Below are 13,350 nucleotides of genomic sequence, written 5' to 3' on the forward strand. Positions count from 1 at the left end.
TCAACTTAATGTGTCTTTGGCAGTCCATACTTACTCCAGGGTATCCTGGTGTCCATGTTGGTGTCCATGCACCAACCTTGGCTTAGATAAAAACATCCAAAATGTCTGTCCCTAAAACTGGGCAGAAGTAACTCTGCCACCTCCATCTCAACAGTGTTGATAAGAAGTACAAATTTGTCAAATCTGAAGTTTTGGTGATTTCGGCCACATGCCAATCTGAAATAAATGCAGCCTGGGGTCAAACTGTCCAACTATGGTAAATCCTAGGGAAAAAGGCATTGCTCTGATCAGGAAGGTTTCATTAAAACCTGTTGACTAATGGTGTTTACACTTTTACTTATACCTAAGATTTTCCTTATAACTTTTATGAAACATTCAAGAAATCAAGCATGAATGTAAGTTCAGTTATGAGAAATACACAGGAAGCTAAAAACCTGCCAATTTTGACTAAAGGATCAGGCCCAGTGGTTTTACAAATGTAGCTAACAAATCCTGAAGCAAACATCTGTGGTATAAAGTAGAAAGGACTGGGATGGGAGAAAGAGGAAAGAATTAATAAAAATACAAAAGCAAGATAATTAGATACATTCATACAGACAGATGTGTTCCCTCTTCTGTTCACAAATGCTAAATATAGTTCGAATATTCATTTGAAAATCAAATTTATCTTGTCTATAAAAAAAGTCCCAAACTACTTTTGATTGGGAAAACATCTATTACGTTAATTAAAATTTGTGGTGTTTTGAGTACTGGTATTAATTAAAAAATCCATTTTCCATACCTAGAAGCTCTGAAAACAATGTTTTACCATGGAAATATTAACACAATGCAAAACACAATAGGACCAGTTCTGCTTTTAGACATAAATGATTCATGCTGCAGTGAGTCACAGTTCTGCATAAGGGAATTGCTTTCCTGGCTCCATCACTGCTCAGTTTATATCCTAAAACATTATACTTGACTGTTCACTGTTATATTACCTTGCATAACTAAGGTTATTTTTGAAGACTACCAAATAACCTACAAAGCCATTTTGTTTGTTGTTTTGTGCTGCAAATATAGGTAGCAATGTCGTACTTCATCAGTAGTGTCTCGTTGTAGTTAAGAAGATTAGGTCAGTGTGCCATGTGGTTAACCTCAAATTCCCTCAAGGAAAACACTTCTTTATAGTAAATATATCTATAAGGCTGTAATTACTTGGCCTTAAATTTTTAAAGCCTTAAATACTTCAGAGTATTTCAGCTGTACTTCCTTATGCTTATTTGTTATTTCTTGCGGTTTATTGAGAGTTAATTGCCTGATGCTGTGCAGACATAAAGATACTGACCAAAGAATTAACTTTTTTTTGTGAAGTTCCCTCTTTTGTGCAACAGAATATTGATTGTGATTTTGAGTTTTCATATAATCTGTAACTTAAACTGAACTGGGAATCTGTATACAATTTTCCATGATGACCACATGCAAGCAGCTACACAAAAGGCATTTATTTCAAGCTGATAAATAACTTGTACTGTCATGAGCTGGAAAACAAGGAATTCAAATGCCATAATCCCATGCTGTCCCACAGCTACAAAGAAAGATAGCTTGTATCAGACTCACTTCCAAGCAAAAATTTAGATTAAATTTCAAGGCTACAGCTGATTTCTAGTCATTATTCTCCCTGATCTCAAGGCAAAAGTCAATAGAGTTAGATGAAGGAAAGAGCTTGCCAAACCATTTGCAATTTAAGTCATTTTCAGTATCGCAAAGGCACGCTGGAATAACTTGCTGCTAACCAGGTCCTTCTCTGAATGGTCAGAATGAACAGTTACTTGTTTGCTGATGTACCATCTTTGCTTCAGAGTTTTCTATGTGCAACACCAGGAGTTCAATATTGTTTCAACCTAGTGACTGGGCATTTTGCCAGAAAAGGAAAACCACAGTGATTTGTATGATATGTAGTAGTTTACGGAAATACAGTCATGCCTTTATAAACAATATGCAATATGACAGTCATGGTTGTTCACTGGTTCCTGTTCATCATTAGAATTAGTAGGAAAAACTGCTGAGGAGAAAAGTTGCCACGTGGTGGATTATCTGTTCCTTGAAATCCTGAAATAAATGAATTTACTTTTCTTAGCATTTAGACCTTTCTTTAAGGGGGGAAAAAAAAAAAAAAAAAAAAAAAAGAGAAGTTTCAGGCAGCCAAATGCGTCAGGCAGATGTGGCTGGAGAAAGTACCTGTGGTGCCAGCTGGATTTGTACTAGCATTCTTGGAGAGACAGAGGACACAAATGGCTGCTTTGAATTTAATATATCTTATTTCCTGCCTGCTGGTGTTACTTATGAGACATTGCTGTCCACTCTGCTATGCCCTCCAAATGCCTTTTTTTCTCCTTTCAGTTTTTTTTCTTCTTCTTTAATATGGACTTTTCATGAAATTAAATAATAAATTGTTGCCTTAAACACTTGGCTCCAGTTATTTTGGTTCTTAACCAAAGACAGAAAGCAGTTCATGGTAAAGAGTAAAGGCAAGTGGCTAACACATTTTAAAATATATTTTTGGCAATGAAGAAATTGTGAAATAGGTTTTTACTTTTTTTTTTTTTCTGAAATAAAGCTTTTCATTAGAGCTATTATAATGTTTCTGTCACCACTACTCTTATGCAGCTTGTTTGCAGCTCACATCATAATTATATAATGTAAGACCTCTGGTGACATATTTCACAGATTATCCAAAAAATTATTTACACAAACCAGCAAGCTTCAAGGTAAAACTGGTGGACTTTAGTCTTATTTAGGTGTCAAAAACTCTGCCCAACCATCCCAGCGTGATTTAACACTGCTGCCAAAATGCACTGGAGATAACCAGAGCATAGTATTCAAATGGTTCTTTATATAACCACATATATTAGAGTATGAGGCTTCCCAGTTTAGTGTGTTCGTATGCAAGTATTTGTACATATTTAGGCTCACATACATGATCATATGTGTTTTGGATGTGTGCCTTTTTTGGTATATTTTAGATACTATTTACTTCCTAACAGATAAATTGTGCATATAGTTTAAGTTCATAGTTTTATAGTTTGAAAACTGTAATTTGAGTGCTAGAAAGTGACTGATGAACCCAATATTTAATTTCATCATTTAAGTTGTTTTACAGCAAGGAAAAATATAGCTGGTGAAGTTTATATACATGTATATGCTTCATAAAATAATGGAACCTCAGTGCCCTGCCCTACACAGCCACATCCTCATTACTGCATGATCCTCACCACAACCAACTCAAGGTTCCTATCTATGTTTTCCTGGTCTGACAGCCAAGGAAGAAATAGCATGTACTGTGACTTGGAGAAAATTGCAGGTATTGCAACTGACCAGCAGCTCTCTGTGAGTTGACTGCCTGGCTGATTGTTGTTCCTTGGCTGCTGGATGAGCCTAAGCAGAGCAACTCAACTTTGATGGATGAAACAGGTCTTCACCCTGAATTATGTCCCTGGGCAACATTTTGTGCAAGCCAATTGAAAGAGCTTAACATCTTTGAAACCTCAGTGTCTTCATCAAATTTTGCTGAAACTGTCTACATTTGGGCACTTAATGGCATGCAATATTGCTCAAGGACGCAATGAACAAGCTGGTGCAGCAAAGAAAAAAAGTCTTTCTTCAAAGAGAGACAGTTCTAAACACAAAGGCAGTAAGGAAGGACATGCAGAAATATAGTCACATGGCTTCAATAATTTGGAGGAGCGACAAAAGCGTATAGAAAATTCCCCAGGCCTCAGTCAACATCCTCCCTGGTGTGCAGACTCCATGGATTGATTGCAACAGTAAGTCAGAATTGAATGGGTAGATTCAGCCTTCAAGTTAAAAAATGATCACCTAAATTTGCAGTTAATAGTTGCACATTTGGTTATTATTTCTTGACTCTGCTTGTGCAAAGCTGACAGGAGTTCACTCAAATTTACAGTGAGAAGTAGTAAAACCCTTTGGAAAGTGTATCCCATCCCAAATATTTCATAGTGAAGTTTATGGATTTTTTGCCCTCTTTTCTTACATAACACCACTGGCATTTGACAAGGGGATTTACTTCATGAACTTTTTAATTTTACTTTGAAATGCATTTACTTTGGTATACATTCTCTGATACGTACCCTCACACATATGCAGATGAATGCACAAAAGGTGAAAATACTTAAGTTATTTAGATATCCAGTTTATTTGAGAACCTGCTGTAACTTCGTAGGTACAAATTAGATAGATTCAAGATTTCTGTGTATTTTTTCTGTCAGATTATACAGGTCTCCAAAATCTAATTTTTGTGTGATTTTTAACATACACATTGCCTTTAGGTTACTGGGAGAACAGAACCATAAAGCACTATCTCAGCAGTCCTTTCACGTATATTTCAGTCTATATGCCAAATAAACACATTTTTTTCTTTTGTTTTTCTAGTGTACCAATTTTCACACAGCTGAAATCCCAATCATCTGAAAATTTTATGTACAGAAATATGCTATTAAAAGGAATTCAGAAAGCACTTGCAAAAAATGTTTCCCTATCATGAGCAACCAATTCATACTTGTAACAGCAGACTTTGAAAACCAGGAGTGAAATCAAAGAATAATAAACAATAAATTATCTTCAGAGAGCAGCATATCCAAACCTGCTGTTGTGATAACAGTGCTGAAAGTTTGTACTAGTTTTGACATCAGAAATAGACAGCAGTCAATTTTTGTATTAATAACTTCTTATTAGGATGCTTAAACTGTATGCTAATATTTTTTATCCAAATTTCAAATGACAGGCTTTTTTGTGGTTGCTTTTTTGTTGTTTGTTTTGTAATTACACTTCAAAAAACAGAAACTGAAAAGAAATATGTAAACTGCCTAACATACCGATTAATCCTTCAGAGAATATCCTATGATTACTGCTCCTTTGGAAGAGTAGTCTGCTGATCTTTGTAGGTGTCTCTGAAAGTAAATACTCTGAAAGATTTCCATGGAAGCTACAAGAGATAAAAAGAGCACAGAAACAATTTGACAGAGCAAATTCCCAGATACAAAGCACTATTTTTCAGCATAATCACCACCATTAGCTATGCATTTTCACCAGTGATGAACAAGAACCTGTGTGCCATGCTTGTAATTATATAGATGTATAGAAAACTTGTCTTTCACAGCGCTGTCACCGAAGTTGAAAGGCACCACCCACTGCCTCACTGTGCCTCACATCCACTGATTGGCCTCCACAAACATTCAGCAAATGTCAACGAGTGTTAGTGGGTGCCATTTTTTCCTCATGGAAGTATTCAGTGACACAGTTTTTCTTCATATGCACTTCTATGTCAGATGCCGTTGTGTCAGACTGCCCCTCTGCTGCCATCTGTCACATGGCAACAAAATGTAATGCGATACTAGGGGGAAGATTCAATCTCTACTGTCATATCACCAACATCTGGATTAAAACATCATGGGCCAAGATACTAAAACGACAGGCACAGCTTTCAGAGCAGCCCTTATACAGTCAGATCAGTTCAGTTCCTAAGTGATAGTATTTAGACCTCTTTAATATGCAAAAGAAGGATAAAAGCAAATAAACAGTTTTACAGCACTGGTTTCTGACCTTTTCATAGCCTGAGGAATAAAAATGGTAATTGTGTAACCATCTGCTATAAAAGAAAGGCATCACTCTACACTAAAGCTTTGTCAGGTAAACACTGTTATCATGTTTTGGGTCTTGCTTTCATTACAGTGAAGACATAGTTATTAGAAACGCCTTTTTATTCCCATCTGATTTTTCTGACCTACTCGGTAATTTAAAAGTAATTTTTCCTTGATAACATTTCTGAAGACAGTGAATTACACAGAATTTGTATTCCTATTAGCAATAGTAAATTAGTAAAGTTTCTTTCAAAATAGTAGGATCAAGGTAACAACCAAGTACATTTACACTTAAAACTCTTAATTTATATTATTTAATGCCACATACAAATTGCTTAAAGCTATAACATCAAAAACGTTAAATGTAAAGCCACTTCTTAAGTACATTTGCTAAAATGTGCTGAATAATTACTGAATTCTATTCACTATATTTAAGTGATTCTGTCAATCATTCCAGTTACAATTAACCTGATAAAATTATCTACAAACTTACACATAAGTCTGCAGTGATTGTACAATATACTTCACCAAATAAGAGATCTAAGCATCTGTGTTCCTGTGAAACACCCTATGATTCTCTTTGAAACAACCAGTAGTGACATTCATGGCTTTTATGGGTTCAGAAAGTGTCTTTCATAAAAAACCCTTGATGTTGTACACATCATCCTACTGGATGTGGAAGACCATATACAACTGTTGAGTATTTTTGTAGATCTCCTGAATGGCTTATGGGGAAATTACTTTTTGATGTGTAGTTTGATACTGGATATATGTATCAGGAAAGAAAGAGTGAAGAGAACTCATCACCTTCTCCATCTCTTCAGTCTATCTGAGCTAATCATTAAGTAAGCAGAATAGAGTAGAATCCCCTTTTCAGCATTTTACTGCTTATAGCTTTAACTGAAATTTTGAAAACAAGATCATAAAGTATAAATATGCACATAAAAACAAAGTTACATTCCTAACACTGTTATGGATGCACAACCAAGCTCTTACAGGACTTGGATGTTGCAGAGCATATAGACATCTGACAGACTGTAAATCCAGAATATTATACGTTATGTTAACACATGTACATAATGTGAAATAACTGATTTCATAACACAGTGGTGTTTCATAAACAGCAGAATAAAAGTTGTTAAACACATTTTCCCTCAAAAAAAAAAAAAACTGCAACATTTTTGCAATTCATCAGAGTTTCAAGAAGTAAGCCTGAGTAGAAATTACTAAAAAAAATAAAAATAAAAAAAAATGGAGACAAAACGAGATTTCTTCTGTTTCATTGCTAGCCTTTTACTCATAAATACAAACAGCTTCAATGAAAAGTTTATCAGAATAAAGACTTCAAGACAGGAACATAAAAGATCTTGAGTAGTAAGGAATGCTATTAGCACAAGATTGATAAACATGACTGATCTTGTGTAGTTACACAAAGTCTCTTCTGTAAACTGGATTAATCATTGTCATGAATGTTAGTATGTACATGTTTTTAAAATAGTAAATGATTTTTCTTTGGCCAGAAAAATGCAGTATTTGTAAAGGCTTTGAAGAACCCCTTAAATATACTCCAAGTATTTTCAGAGCCATCTGTTAAAGCAGGCTAAAGCAATGTTCAAAAACGTCTAGCATTTCCAGATGAAATGGTGTTCAGCAAAGAAACTGATTGTTCTCTTCATAGATTTACTGAAGAAACACTGAATAACACAAGCAAAAATTTTAAAAATTTGGAGAATGGAAATATATTATACGTGTATCATTACAAAGGATCTTTAATTGTTAATCCAAGTAATGTATTTCTATGTGCTTTACATCACTGTAATCACGTACTTGGAATAAAAGTAATTCTGGAACAAAAATTATGTTTGTCCTCATAAAAACTTTGTGTCTCAAGTAGAAAAATAGATGATTTTTTTTTAAAAGAATAACAGTCACAGCAAGAGATAAGCATGCTTTCTCACATTCTTAATACTGGAATAGAAATTGAGTTTAAATTATTTAACAATGCTTTTAAAAGGTATGCATTAGAGCTAACAAATCAAGTTTTTATTCTATACTCCTGGAGGCTGAAGGACATTAATATTTTAGCTCTATTTTCCTTCTGATACATAAAATAACATGCCTGTTCTTTAATTCCCTGGAGATCCAGTAACTATTACACAAATATTAAATGTAGCTTGGAAAGCTAGCTGCTTTTGATATTTTAATCTTTATTTATATAGATTATATATTTTATTATTATATATATATAGGAAATCTCAAATATTGACTTTAAGACAATTATGCTGTTCCATAGCATAGAATCTCAGTGTTTACTGAAGAATGAAGTCACTACTACGTTAATTCGCTCATTAACAGCCAAACAAGTGAGCCAAATCACTTCAAAAATTCATGGGTGGCACAAATAAAAATTGTATGTGCTGATGAGAGTGTTTCAAATAATACAGACTGAAATGTATGTGTGTAATTCCTTAGGAAGATATTCCTTATAGCACTTTTTATACCAAGGTTATCTTTAAAACTATTTCCAGCTCTTGCAATTGAACTCAAGAAAAACAGAACAAAATAGACAAGATGGAAAATGTCGTAAGTTATTGTAACATGTAAGAGTTTGGTTCTTGGTAGACAGAAAGAGCAGAGGTCAAGAAGACAGAGAGAACGCTAAGTAGTAGATGATCAAACATTACAAGTGAGAGAAGTTTCTTCTTCCTCCCTTCCAGTTGCTTTTTTTCTGAGGAAATACTAACCAGTCTATACAAGAATGCTTCTCGAAATAATTCATCTGGTCTGACACATAATCCGTGTGAGTTTTCAAAGACATGTAACCCTTATTTTCATCCAAACAACTGACCCTACCAGCTCCAGAATTCCTATAATGGAAAAACAATCCTTACTTAATATCTAAGTGAGAAACTCACTCTTTTCTCAATTGAAATAATAGGTTGCACACATTTTCTTCTGTGTGGAAAAATCAAAATTGTGAAACATCTCACTCCACTTCTTCTGGCCTCAAAGGAAAATAAGAAAAAGAAGATAACATAGCTTGGCATTCCTAAAAGTGAGGAGGAAAAATATGTAATTAGAGTACTGCTTCATAAAAAAAACCTTAAAGTCTCTCTCATTGAAGGTAACTTCTGATAATACTTTGCATACACACACATGCACATTAACTAATTCTTATCAGAGACATCGGGAGAAAAAAACCATGACCTCAAAAATATCAGATTTACAAGGATTGGATTTGGCCTCAAGAGAATGAGTTCAACCTTCCTGCTAAAACAGGTACCCTACAATACATTGCACAGGTAGGTGTTCAGATGGGTCTTGATTATTTCCACAGCAGGAGATTCCATAACACCTCTGGGTAACAGTTTCAATATTTTGTCATCCTCATTGTAAAGATGTTCTTCTACATGCTAATATAGAACATCTTTTGTTCAAGTTTTAGGCCATTACTACTTTACCTATTGCTGCACATCACCAAAAAGAGCCTGGCCTCACCCATTTGCCTCCCACTTTCCCTTAGATATTTATAAACATTTATCAAATCCCCCCTCAGTTCTTTTCTCCAGGCTGAACAGACCTAGGTTACTCAGCCTATCCTCACATGGGATATGTTCCAGGCCCTTTATCATCTTTGTGGCCTTCCACTGGACTCCTTCTAGGAGATACCTGTCTTTTTGAACTAGGGATCCCAGGCCTGGACACAGTAGCCCAAAAGTGGCCTCACTAGGACAGAGTAGAGAGGGAGGATAACTTCCCTCAATCTGCCAGCCATGCTCTTTTTAATGGCCCCCAGGATACAACTTGGCCACAAGGGCACACCTCTGGCTCATGGCCAACCTCTTGTCCACCGGGACCTCCATGTCCTTCTCTGCAAAGCTGCTCTCCAGCAGGTCACCCCTTAACCTGCACAGATGCATGCAGTTGTTACTCCCCAGGCGCAACACTCTACACTTGCTCTTCTTAAACCTCATCATGTTCCTGCTTGCCCAACTCTCCAGTTCGTCCAAGTCTTATTGAATGGCAACCCAGCTTTGTATCATCAGCAAACCTGGGTTGACTCTATCCCTTCATCCAGATTGCTGACAAAGTTATTGAACAAGATCAGAGCTAGTGCTGCCCCCTGGGAAGCACAGCTAATTACTTCAACCAGACTCTTTGCTGCCAGAGACAACTCTCCAAGCTCCAAGTGCTGCCTGTGACAACAAGCTCCAAGATGGTCAGTCAGCCAGTTCCAAATTCATCTCAACATCTGCTTATCTATCCCATGTTTTTTAATACTTGTGCATTGTCTTCTTGCTCTGACCTTTGACAAGCAGATCCCAGTTCAGCCATGCTGGTCTCTTGCTTGACTTTTTTCCTGACTTGTTACACTTGGGGATAAAGACCTGAGGAAAACCTCTTTAAAGATCTGCCAGTTCTGCTGTTCCCAGGACACTTTATTCACTAACTCCCTGAAGAGCTGGAAGATAGCTTTCCTAAAATTTAGGATCCTAATTTTACTCTTCACCTGTCTCATATCCCTCTTGTGTAATTGACAAGCATACAGAGAACTTAGGCTAGTCTTTAAAGAGCATATAGATGAAAATATTAGCACACTGGAAAGGGATAATCAGAAATGAATGCAAAAGCTTACCTGTATCCTAAGCTTGCAGGAAAAACTCCAAGAGAAGCAATTGCCAGAGAAAGACCCTTCATTAGTGGCAGTCAGCCCTTATATGGGGAAGCCCCCTTATAAGGGGACCACCCTTTCTGGTCACACAGCTGAATTGCCTTCACCTGTGCTCCTGTGACTGATTCATTGCTTGCCTCAGGTGATCAGGGGTTCAGGCTGTGATTCAATAGTTCCCATACACATCTGGAGCATGAACTCAACCATAGCACGGTCACTACAGCTCAGGCAGCCTCCAATCCTTATATCACTAGTCAATTTATTTTCATTGGTGAGCAACAAATCCAGTATTGCTTCCCCTCTGGTGGGGCCATCTATTACCTGAATCAGTTATTATCTATGCATTGCAGGAACCTCCTGGATTGCTTAAAGCTCACTCTGCTACTTTTCCAGCAGATTTCTGGGTGGTTGAAGTCTCCCAGCAGGAAGAGTGCTTGTAATCACAATGCCTCCTTGTAGCTGGAGGTAGAAGGCTTCATCAACAGGCTTTGCTTGGCCTGTAGTAGACACCAATCACAAGGTCCTCTCTCCTGCCTCAGTCTCTAATTGTAACCCATAGGCTTTCAACTTATTCATGACTATTCTTTACAGATAGCTCTTCACATTCTATTCCTTCTCTCCCACTGAGAAAGGCAAAACCCCATCCTGTGCCCCCATACTCAATGCCATGTGGTTGTCAGAAAATAAACAAAGTTCTGGCAACAGCACAAACCACAGAGATAGGTATTTAAATATAAAATCCTTTGATTTCTTTCTATGTTCTTACCAAACAGGAAACAGAGAGGAAAAGATTATTTGTGCGTTTAGATCCTTCAGCCATCATTTCCAGGCCCTATCAAAATAGTCTGACATTAGCAAATTGAACTATGTCCTGAAAGACTTCTTCTTACAGGGAGAAATAGAACCTTTGAAATCACAAGAAAGACTTTTGTTGGCCTCTGCAAAGTCCATGGAGAGTAAGCCTCCAGCTGCCATGTAAATGAAGAAAACCAAATCACAATGATAAACTGACATTAACAGCTGCGCAATGTTTGCAAGTGTTATTTGCTCTTTTAAGCCAAATTTTTGTGATTTTTATATAAAATTGTAACGTGTGTGAATAAACAACTCTTTAATGATAAATCCTTTTATTGTTATAAATGACAGAACGCATATTTCATGCTGATATATGACCTGGTGAAACAAGAGTTTTATCATCATTTGTTTCAGCCACATGTTCTCATTCACAATATTGCTTACAGAACTAAAAAATATTTATCTTATGGGTTATAATGTTGTTTTATAGAAGATTCCACAGCATTACATGATGCTAACGGGGCAAAATCATAACAAAAATATCATACCCTCTTTGCTAAATCTTCTCACAACTCTGGAACTAAAATCTTTCTGAAGTTCTGCTTACTTGAGTTTCTCAATCACGTCATTTGTTTCTCTACAGAGAAGGAAAGAGACAGAGAGAAAGGAGGACATGCAAAGACAGAAAGGAAGACAGGAGGAAAAAGAAAAGGTGCTGGGCTATTTACTTCCATTCCAGGTGTTTTTCTTTTTGTATTTGTTGGGGACTTCAGATCCCCGTCATAAGAGGCATTTCTTAGATGTTCCAGAGTGTATAAAGTCTACACTTAAGACTTTTAAGAAGTAGTAGTTCAATCCTTTTCTAGATAGTAAGCTCTCTATTTGCATGTACCTTCAAGTTGCCACCAGCTCACTGACTCTTCAGGCACCAGCTAAGAACTGATGGTAATAGTGGACCTCTTCAAATCAAAACATAAGAGATTCTCTCTGAACATCAGGAGCATTTTTGTGCTGTGTGAGTGACTGAGCACTGCTGGACGTCACCCTGAGCAGTTGTGGCATCTCCTACTTGGAGATTTTCACAAGCAGTCTGGATGCGTTCCTCACCTATCCTTCTCCTTCCAATCTCAGCTATTCTGTGATTCTGTGATCAAGGAAAGAATGAAAGAAAGACAGCTCCCCTGGATAGCTGTGCAGCTTTGCACATAGAAGTCTGTAACTGTAGAAGTTCTTCTCTAAGCTTAATGGGGTCCTACTAACATAGTGCATGCAGTTATTGCACACTACACTCCCCTTCTCCTCGAACTTCCAATGGCCCCAACATCTGCTAGAAACTCTGCTCTGACTGCAGAGATAACTGGCAAGTTATGTATCCACCAGGTGCTAGGAAGCTTACAAATGACTAAGATGAAATAAAGCAAGTAGAACTGAATGAATACACAGCTGCTCTTATAGTGACAGTCACCTGGTCCTGTAGTTCCTTACTTTTCACCGAGAGAAGGTTGAAGTCCCCAGGTACCCCAGGAGTGTTCAGGGCTAATCTCCATTTCTCCTTTTCCCTCTCACCACACTCAGGACCCATGAGGAAAATGGAGGTTAGCTAACCATTTTTGGAGAGACAAAGGGGAGGAAGGAGGATACTTCAGACCCTGAAGATGTCACCTCTTGATCTGTACATAAACACCCAGTTATTGGAAGGCTGGCATGCATCTATGACAGTCTCTGATGCAAAAGGTATTTTTCAGCACAAAAACAGAAACACACAGTGTCTTTGATTACCAATGCTTATCTAGTACTTCATTAAACAATGATATTAATATTTATAACAGTGATTCATGGCTTTGCAAATCAACATTTTGAGGTAAGTCACTGAAGATGGGCTATTTTTTTCCTTAGCTCCTTTGCAAGAAGATATTGTCTAAACAAAGGAGTGCAGTGTTAACTTCTGAAATATTGTTGTTCTTGGACATAAGGAGACAACAGGATATAATGAAGCTAATTCTGTCCCCAGGCATAAATGAATAAAAAAAAAGAGGAAGGAAAAAACTACCAAAAAATAACTAGCAGACCATAAGACTGAGAATCTCACTCCCACAATATACCCAAGACTAACTGCACGATATGGCAATTAAGTCAAGTAATACAGTAATTTAACACTCAATAATCTCAATCAATCAATCATTCTGCCCTTGGCAAAGATCTTTGTTGCATGCTTGGTTGTTGTTTTTGCAGTTGTTGTTCATT

General features: G+C 36.9%; 1 long non-coding RNA gene across 1 annotated transcript; it reads right to left on the reverse strand.

Moving 5' to 3' along the window:
• Positions 1 to 1,561: 1,561 nt before the first annotated feature.
• LOC122177044 lies at positions 1,562 to 10,336 on the reverse strand. The gene is made up of 3 exons (XR_006177917.1): positions 10,276 to 10,336; positions 4,875 to 4,984; positions 1,562 to 2,091 (listed from the first exon to the last, which is right to left on the reverse strand). It is a non-coding gene; the product is annotated as an uncharacterized LOC122177044 (long non-coding RNA).
• Positions 10,337 to 13,350: the final 3,014 nt, after the last annotated feature.

The sequence above is a fragment of the Lagopus leucura genome, unplaced genomic scaffold (genome assembly GCF_019238085.1).
Source record: "Lagopus leucura isolate 7727_CA_CO unplaced genomic scaffold, USGS_WTPT01 Super-Scaffold_810, whole genome shotgun sequence".
Taxonomy (NCBI): domain Eukaryota; kingdom Metazoa; phylum Chordata; class Aves; order Galliformes; family Phasianidae; genus Lagopus; species Lagopus leucura.